This window comes from Pinus tabuliformis, chromosome 4_2 (genome assembly GCF_031772625.1).
Source record: "Pinus tabuliformis cultivar Carrire ecotype Pingquan chromosome 4_2, CPIR1, whole genome shotgun sequence".
Taxonomy (NCBI): Eukaryota; Viridiplantae; Streptophyta; class Pinopsida; order Pinales; family Pinaceae; genus Pinus; species Pinus tabuliformis.
The window spans coordinates 807,625,330-807,635,550 of record NC_142304.1 but is presented as its reverse complement, the minus strand read 5'-3'; positions in this window follow the sequence as shown (position 1 = coordinate 807,635,550).

Genomic DNA, 10,221 nt, shown 5'->3' with positions numbered 1-10,221 from the left:
CGTTGGTGGGGCATATTGAATTTTGTAGGAGTTTACTGTCATCTGAGAGGGAAGGCTGAGGGAAAACCTTCACAGTACCTGCAAGAAAGATTACAGTAACCAAGACCAAGAATTTAATGCCCCGAATGGGTTCACACCAGAATCTCAAACCCATGACCTTTGAAACAGGAAGGGCAAGGGTCCGCCCAGACCAGAGAGTTGTGAAAGGTGGAGACCATCCACCACCTAATTGACCCATTAAAACAGTCTGCATGGCCCCAATTGAGTTGAGAGACAAATTCAGTAACACCAAGCTAGAATGGGTGCCCATACCACCAACAGAACTGACCAGAGACTGGGATAGCACCCCCACACAAGAAAAATCTAGATGGAATATCCGATAAGGAGCTAACAATGGAGTGACCACAAAAAAACAGTGACAGAGCCCTCCAACTACAATGATATGCAGAATAAATTATAAACATAGATACCTTACCCCACGCAATAGAAGAGAGTTCTATGAGCTTCCATTTTCTTGGTGAGGGTCTGTTGTAGGTTATCTGAAAATGGTGTGGAGTCGACTCAATGCTCCATCCGCTCGGGAGCCCAAATCCTAGGGACAAGCCAGAAGGCCTAACCCAACCCAACTTGAAATAAAATTGGCTTTCATTTCACCACCAAGGTTGAGACTCCAGTGAGACACCATGGAACCTATCACACACACCTCTATTCTCCTCCCGACCCAAATTCGTCACCCAAACTTCTAGACTGGAGAAAAGCACTCGCCAACTCTTGAATTTAACAAATGAATGTGCAAGATAGATCATCGCGTGAGGGAATTGAACGCAGGGACGATGCATGATCAAGTTTTTAATGACCGCGTGGAGGAGGAGCAGGGCCCAATGGCCTCTCTTATGACATGTGTATGTGCACTTGGTCACCCCCATTAGGAATTATTGTTGGAAAACTATTTATATTTGGCATGTGGTTTTTATGATGGTAAATTTTAAGCTTATTTTGAGTATGATAAGAAATACATTATCATAAATTTTCATGATTTATAAAGTGTTTGTTTATATTTTCTAGGTTAATTATTTAAAGTAGAGAATTTGATCATATTTGTAAATTTCAATGCAAAATTTTTATTTTCTTAATTTATTTCAAAATGAGGATACATTGTTTTTATTATAATATAATAAAAAATAAAAAGAAAAAAAAATTAGATATGGTATAATTTGATGAAGGAAAAATGAAGTGAGAAAATTTATTTATAAAAAAGAATTGGTTTAAGCTAAATATTTCATTCGCAATAATTATACTATTTAATTATTTCTTAAAATTCAACTTCTTGAAAATACTCTTCCCATAATATTAAATTTGCACATTATTAATTATGATCTCTATAAATTGTACATGTAATTACTATTTGATATTGTGTTTTTTTCCAAAGATTTTGAACATTTTTTATATGTTTTTTTGTTTCCATAGACAACACTTGACAATTAATCGAATCTTTCTATTATGTCTTGAGGCAATAACTCAATTGCAAATAATTTAATTATTAACTTGACTTATCAATATACATGTCAAAAACAAAAACAAAAAGTGCAATTCTCAATTTACATATTAACTATTGTATATTTGAATTATTTTTATAAATTCTTATCATGATTAAATTGTCCTAATTGTTGTTAGCTTTGTTATTGAACTTTGCAATTGCATGAAACTACAATTAATATCATGAAATTACAACTAACATAAATGATTCTAATGTGTTTGTTCTCTTTTAACATCTTTGTGTTACAAAATTTTGGATTTTTTAATTTATTGTATTTAAATTCCAAACATTTTTAGAAATTTTAATTTATTGTGTTTTACTTTATAAACTTGTAGTGTACAATAGCATTCTTTAAAGCCTGCCATATATGCGAAATCTAGTCAATTTAGTCAATCTAATCCACTTTCATATTTTAAAAGGGAGGTTAGTTATATATGTATGTGTGTGAGAAATTATAATTTAATGGTTTTATGATTTTTTTTTAATTATTTATATATTTTAAGCTTTTTGGAATATATATATGTTTTAACATTTACTTTCTTATTTTTTAATTATTCTTTTAGTGGTTATATATTTTTGAGATTTGTAATTTTTTGTTTAAATATATAAAAAAAAAAAATAGGAAACTTATTTTAAATATTTTTAGGTGTGTTTTTTTAATTGATTTCTCTATCTACTAAGAGTTCATCTACTAGGAATTTTGTTATGTCACTTGTGATAAGTAATACTTTAATAGTGCACTATTTATGGTCAATCCAAATCCCTCTAGACATTTGGACATGGGTGCATTTACCATGTTATTTTCTTTTTTAAGTTTATTGACAATGAAATGACCTGCAGATACACCATGACAAAGAACGGGGGATAGAAACCCACCAATACCCCAAAAGAATGGTGACCCTCAAAGAAGAGAAGGACATGAAAGGAAACAACAACAAACCATGGCTCTATTACAGAGAGTGGTGATCCAACTGACAATGATGGAAGGAAACAAGCGATGGCATTGACAAGCAAGAAACACCACCAAAAACCCTGAAAAGGGCACAAAAACAAACAGAATGGAGCCACACCCATATGATGAGGTATGAGATCTGGCGACCCATTCGTGGCAGTGGGAGATGGCAACATGAAGAGGAGGGGATTAGAAACTAGGGTTCTAACTGTTGAGCCTTTCCCCCCATAATGCCTCCCCTAGTTTTCATTAATGATCACTCTAGGCTTAACATTAATCCATCTACTATATCAACTTGTTCAATACATGCTTTAATTATCAAATCCCTTACCATATATTGGGCACAACCCTCCATTTACTAATGTTTAATCCTTTGGTACAATCCTTATGCCCCCCCCCCAAAAACTAGAGTAAATGCTATGTGGTTTATATCATTGTCAATGACCCTTAATCCTTTAAGCCTTCATTAAGGACCCAAGTGCCCTATTTTCTTCACACCTTGACCAATGCATTGGGACATCTATCTTAGGATAGAAGACTTCATAATGTTACCCACATTCTGTTATGAGGCCAATATCACTTATACAAGTTCTATGTTATGATTTTAAGTCATGTTCATTGCCAATGAGCCTTAAATATTCATTTATCATATAAATCCCTTATTTTCTTCCCTTAATTTTGGTTAAGACCCCAATAACCACATCCCCACTTTCGAAAAGTCTTTTATTCATGTCCATATCCATCTTGTATGACAAAGATCCACTTTAACTGTTTATGTTATGGTCATGGCCCATTAGCTCAAGCGACTTAAGTTATGGTGAAAACACCTCAACTTCTTCCTTGACCATTGTCTCATACTCACCTTCTTCCATATCTCACTTTAAGAATGATGATATCCTAAACAATACACGTGTGGTTGGAGATCTTGCTCATGTATCTTGGTTCCTAGAAGTTTCACCTAGGAGCTAAGGGCCCTTTTTCATGCTATACGCACTACTAAGGCCTTAAGACCCATCCCTACAATACAAAGCATTAGAGCAACCATATTCCACTTAGAGGTAATGATATGCTCAATTTTAAGCATCCCAATGAGGAATCACATTAGTAGCTTGGTTATGACCTTAAAACTAAATAATAATAATTATTTTTTATTATCTTTTTAATCATAAAAGTTATTATATATATATATATATATATATGAATGATTCGAATTATATTTTATAAAGTAGTGTATGGTGTTTATTTATTTAAAATAATGAATAATATATACATATATTTAAATATTATTGGTTTTCATGAATTTGATAAGAAATATAGAAAATAGTTAATGTATTCCCCATAGTAAAATAAAATAGTTTCAATATTCACACGTGTAAATTCATTTTAATCATGGATATATCAAGAGACTTCAGGATTAAATCTCTTGAGGTGTGGATTTCTTTTAGAGTGAAATATAAGATTTTTCATTGTTTAAACTATGTTTCTTAACAGATAAATGGATTCAACCCCTTGAAAATATCCTTGAACACTTGGATTGTGTAGGCTACACAACTTAAACTTACAATTTGAAAAAAACTGATAGAATTCAAATGATTGAAAAACAGACCTTAAAGGAGCCAAAATATAAAATAGTAAGACTACTTGAAATATTTTAATCTTATTATTTTTTAATATTGTATTTATAACTGAATTTGAAAATATTTTATCTTTATTTAAAAACCACATGTGTTAATTTGATACTCATATTTCCATATTGGTCCTAGCCTCTCTCCAAAATATTATATATATATATATTCAAAGGTGAGACCAAACAGCCAGGTAAATAGGTTTTGCGAAATCTGCAATCGGGATAAAGGTCGCCCAAAATCATTATCCTGGTAGGACTGGCTTGGAGAATCATAATGAATATTGGTATTAGTGTAAAATGGATTAACGGTATGAAAAGACGATAACCACTATGCAATTTTACACCGTAAAATACTCATATTTAACACACAATATACAAAGATAACCACAAGCTACCGACTACGCAAAGAGGTGCTGACGCCTATTCTAAACCACGCCGTTAAGGCCATGCAATGCTGCGTGGACAACAACGATCACAGACGCAACAGCAAGAGCAACGTTGATTATCTGTGTGTACCCGCTGAGCAGGACTACCGGGGTTGTGAGCAGAGCCAAAGCCAAGAATGTCAGCACTGCCTTGTTGAAGACCACGGGCAGCATCCTCTGTGCCTTGTACAGGACGCACCAAGCGAAGACCGCCTCCAGGAGAAAGAGCAACGAGAAGAGCTCCTGGAAGAGGGTGCAGAGCACCAGCAACAGCAGAGCCACGGTCAACCCTTGCCCCTTCCCAATGGCCACGACAGGCACCATGAGCAACGGCAACAACAACATCTCCCGTAGAAGGGTGCAGAACACGAGGGACAGCAGAACGATGGCGTAGTTTATGCAGAAACAGATGAGGAGCCTGTAAACACTGGCCATCACCAGGGCGAGGGATCGGGGCCACGAAAAGGAGCCAGTGCCCTCCTTCGAATTCGAGACGGAGTTATTTACCACAGCTGGCGCCATGAGAGCAGATCGGCCTATGCACAGAACTCTAAACAAATCTATACATTCGATGCTAATACATGTGTGAAACGTGGTCTTATTCATTAGGGAAGGGGTCACTTTTTCTTAGCGTGGAAGTTAAGGCGTTAAAGGTGAGAGATTAGATTTCCTGATATGTGATATATTTTTATTATAGGTAAAATGTGGGGGCAAATATACATATCTTACTTTCTCCTTGAGAAATACATGCTAATTTAGCTAAACATAATAATCATTAAACATTCTCAATACATTGAAGTGAAAGTCTGGAATTTGCAAAGTGAAAGTTTCTTTTGGAATTTGGTGAGAAAATTGATTATTTAAATATCTTTTTAAAGTTAAAAAAACTCATCACTTAAGTATTCTCGACAAAATTCTTGAGGATACACAATGGTTAACTTGGACGTGCAACATTCGAACGAACTTAGAATAACTTTGGCTGTGACTCGGCTTAAGAGAGTTTTGTAAGAAGAAATTAAATAAGTAAATGTTGATTTAATTATAGTTAGGTTGCAACATATCTATGCATGAGAGCAAACATCATTCCTTTAGATCAGGAGTTTTCACATGTTTATGATATGAGTTTTCAAATGCATAACTATAATATGAGTTTTCACATCTATATAAAATTGTTTAGAATAATATGGTGCTATGCCTTCTTAAGATGTTTTTAGTTTTATACAAAAATGCATTAATATAGCATAAATGTAGATTCATTTTAATTAAAGTTTTATTTAATGTCGATTTATTTTAATTGAATATTTATTTAATGTGGAAAAGATTATATTGCGTGAGTTGTAAAAAAATAAAATTTAAATATATATATATTAAAGGATAGAGTATAAAATTTTAAGAAAAAATTTTGTATTTTAAGAGATTTGATTTTTTAAGGCATTTGATAAATTAGAAGTTTGCATCTAAAGAAATTTGATACTTCACATCACTTGATAAATCTAGGGTTAAGATGGATTTATATATATATCTATATATATGATTGTATAAATATAAATTATATTTTTTCCATTTTGAAATTGGAAGAGGGTTTCCAATTAAACAATGAAAATATTGAATTATCATTTAAGTAGCATGACACATGCTCCCCACACATGTTCACTTATTGAACATGGCACATTGGTGACACTTGTCTGACATGAGTTTGACTTGTGTCACTAACGGTTAGTACGACATGACATGAGTTTGACTTGTGTCACTGACGGCTAGTACGAAGTGAGGTTGACTAGACCCCTATGGGTGTCCTAAAATTGAGTTTGGCTAACCCCTACTAGTGTCCTAAAATTTGGACAGTGAAAGAAGCATCTTAAAATCTATTTATTTTGTCTTTCTCATGCAATTCAATCATGCTCTCAAATATTTTGGAGTGCAACTAAAGGTGATTAAGCAATGTTAGAAAGTATTCCAAGTGTTGGGAAGAGGATTTATCCAGATCTTTTTCATTTTTCTTTCATCTTCATCATTTTACTTAAATTTTTAACATCACTGTTAACTGGCTCAAGATGTTTAAGAGTGGTTTCGAGCTCATTGAATTTTATCAAGAGAAAGTATAATTTTTTATCCCACTGAAAATGCAAGATACTTAAGAGTTTTCAAAATTTTAGGATTGGAGAATGTTTTAATTGGACTTTGTCATGTATGAGGGTATGGAACTAGAATTTAATTAAGAGGACCAAACCGTCTATGTTCCTCATTGTTGGTGGCATTGATTGTTGTACTCCTCAACATAATAGTAATTTGACATGTTAAACTTTTTCTATCTTACTTTAAAGATTAAAAGATGATATTGATGTTGAAGATCTCAATAAGACAATAATTTTGATGATATATGGTACTAGTTATTTATTATAAAATAATTTTTTAAAATTCTACAAACCATTTAAAACTTTTTTTGGTTACATATATTATTTATTTTGTATGATCATTATATAAATATTTTATATATTTTATGTGTAATCACTAATTTATTATATTTTGTAATATATAAAATATCTTTCTTATCTTATTTGAAAGAGCCACCGTATAGAATACTCATATTTTCTTCATGTCCTATATCCTCATGTGGTGTCAATTAATTCATTAACCTTTTACCATCATTCATTGACTTCATACCAAAAAAATTAAACCCCACAAAATAATATAAAAATAAAATTCGTCATGTCATAAGCAGCTGAGGGTAAATTCACATTGTCAATATAGTCGCACACTATAATCACACACTGTGATTCAATTCCCATTATGACATTTCTCATTGAAAGTCTTTGTACCCATTATCTTGACTATGTTCACTCTTCCTTGATTCTTGCAAATAGTCACCAAGGATAATATAAAAATTCAAATAAAAAAATAATTATGACCTAACCCTGCCTCCTTCGCGGCCTCCAGGGCGCGTGACCTACATGTCTTTACGCGGTTGATTGTGACTCCCTCGCCTTAGTAGCACTCCCTCACCCTCCCAAAAGAGACAGAAACTTCAGCTCTTGCACATAAAAACTATTCTACTCTACCTTAACGCGGGTTTTGCACTTGAGCACCGCTAACTCCATCCCTAATTCGTTAAACCAATAGGTGGATTTGTTGGCTTCTTGTCGTCTCGTGTAACTCCAGCGCCATCCCAAGATTTGCTACAAAGTTAACCTCACGAGGTGTGAGCTGAGGGTCATAAATGCACTAAACCTAACACTACTTGCCTGCCAATCTAGAAAAAGTAAAGAAATCACTCCCAGCAAGCTTGATTGTAAATTGGATGAGTCCATTTCACGTGGGTGCATACTCTAACTAAAACACCAAAGGGTCTCTTTATGGGTATTTTTTTCGTAAATTTTGCCTAAAATTTAGTAGATTATAAGTTTAACTAGTTTAATTGTGGTTTTGGAGAGCGTTAAATTTATTTACGTATTTAAAAAAAATAATAAATCATAATTTTATTTAAAAAATAAAATTATATTTTTCAGTGTAATAAAAATTCTATTTTATTTATTATTTAAACTGCACCATATATCTATCAGTGAAGTAAATTTATTTTTTTTTCTTTTTTTAAATTAAATATTTTTCTTTTACTTTTTAAGGATACTTTTTAGAATAAACTATAAGTTGTTATAATAATAATAATAATACACATGTTATAATTTTAGTTATTATGTATGCAAATTTATTTTGAGTTATTTATAGTGGTTTTCCATTAAACAAGGGTAATAGCTGCAATATAGCATAATTCTTGCCTCTATAACTAATTAATTAATTAAAAGTTGTGCAAAGTGGAAAGAAAACTCCGCACAATGAAAACTCTCCACACAAGCTTCAACTATAGTTTTAAGACAAATGAATATGAATATGTAGCAATGAAGTGCAAGTTGAAATTGGAATAACATATTTATTCAATTACCATTTTTTTCAGTAGTAGCATAAATCTAATTTTAATAATGCTAATCCACCAAAAGAAAATAAATATAATTAATATAATATGCTTGCATTAATTGTGGATATCAGATATTAATGTGTTTTACAATAGTAAATTAGGTTTACTAATATTGGCTATTTAATTAATATAATTACATATCTACATTTTTATTAGCTTTAAATAATATGAATAGTCAACCAATTCATTTTAATATATAAATATTCCCTCTCCACACAAGCTTCAACTATAGTTTTAAGACAAATGAATATGAATATGTAGCAACGAAGTGCAAGTTGAAATTGGAATAACATATTTATTCAATTACCATTTTTTTACTAGTAGCATAAATCTAATTTTAATAATGCTAATCCACCAAAAGAAAATAAATATAATTAATATAATATGCTTGCATTAATTGTGGATATCAGATATTAACATGTTTTACAATAGTAAATTAAGTTTACTAATATTGGCTATTTAATTAATATAATTACATATCTACATTTTTATTAGCTTTAAATAATATGAATAGTCAACCAATTCATTTTAATATATAAATATTCCATAACTTGTATGGGTCACAAAATGTTGTGTGCCGAGTGTAGAGCCAAAAATGAGGGGTGTACCTCTACAATATTCTCTATAGTCCCGCACATGTTTCGAGAAAAATCTAGTAGGTGAGAGAACTTACATGAAACATAGATGTTAACCCAATTTTTCATCGGCTACTTTTATATCTACTAGAATTTATTATTGTAAATTTGTGAGGAGCTTCACTTGAGTGCGGAGAAGTTCAGTGTGCGGGAGTGCAAAGGAATGTGTTTTCTTTGCCCTCCCACACACTCAACTTTTTCGCACTTAGAAACAAAAGTCAAAGATGTGGAGATGCCCTTGTGATAAAATTTGGTTTGATTTCTATTTCTTGCTTTATGAAAACTATCCTTTCATTTGGAAACTAGATTTTGAAGGAAATATTAATTACAATTTGAATAATGTGTCTGGTCCTAATGTCTTTAACGCAACTCTTAAGGACATACTCAATAAACTATTAGTCGAAACAATATATGGATCAAGTAATCAATATGTTTTAGGAATGGGTATTTTGGAGTCTAATAATTCTGAGATATTGGAATCTGCAATCACTTAACATTTAGAAACTACCAATAACTCATTCTTCCCAAATATTTATGTTTCTAGTCCAGTGCACCAGAGATTTATATTGCACAACATATCATAAAGATGGAACCACAATGATATTAAAGAATGTTATTATGGAACCACAATACTTTAGTATTCGAAGAGGCTTTTGAATATTGATTGGTAAATGCCTCCTTGTCATCAACTTGCCAATTATAAAAGTGTCTCACCCTTACATGAAACATAGATGTTAACGCAAGTTGTCATTGACCACTCCTATATCTACTACAATTTATTATTGTAAATTTGTGCAAAGCTTTGTTTGAGTATAGAGAAGTTGAGCGTGCGGGAGTGCGAAGAAAACACATTTCTCTGCATTCCCACACACTCAACTTCTTCACACTCAAAAACAAAAATGAAATATGTTGAGAGGCCTTTGGTGGTAAAATTTTGTTTGATTTTTGCTTCTTGCTTTACGATAACTATCATTTCATCCGTAAACTAGATTTGAAAGAAAATATTAATTGCAATTTAAATAATATGTCTAGCCCTAACATCTGTAATGCAACACTTATATGGATTAAGTAATCA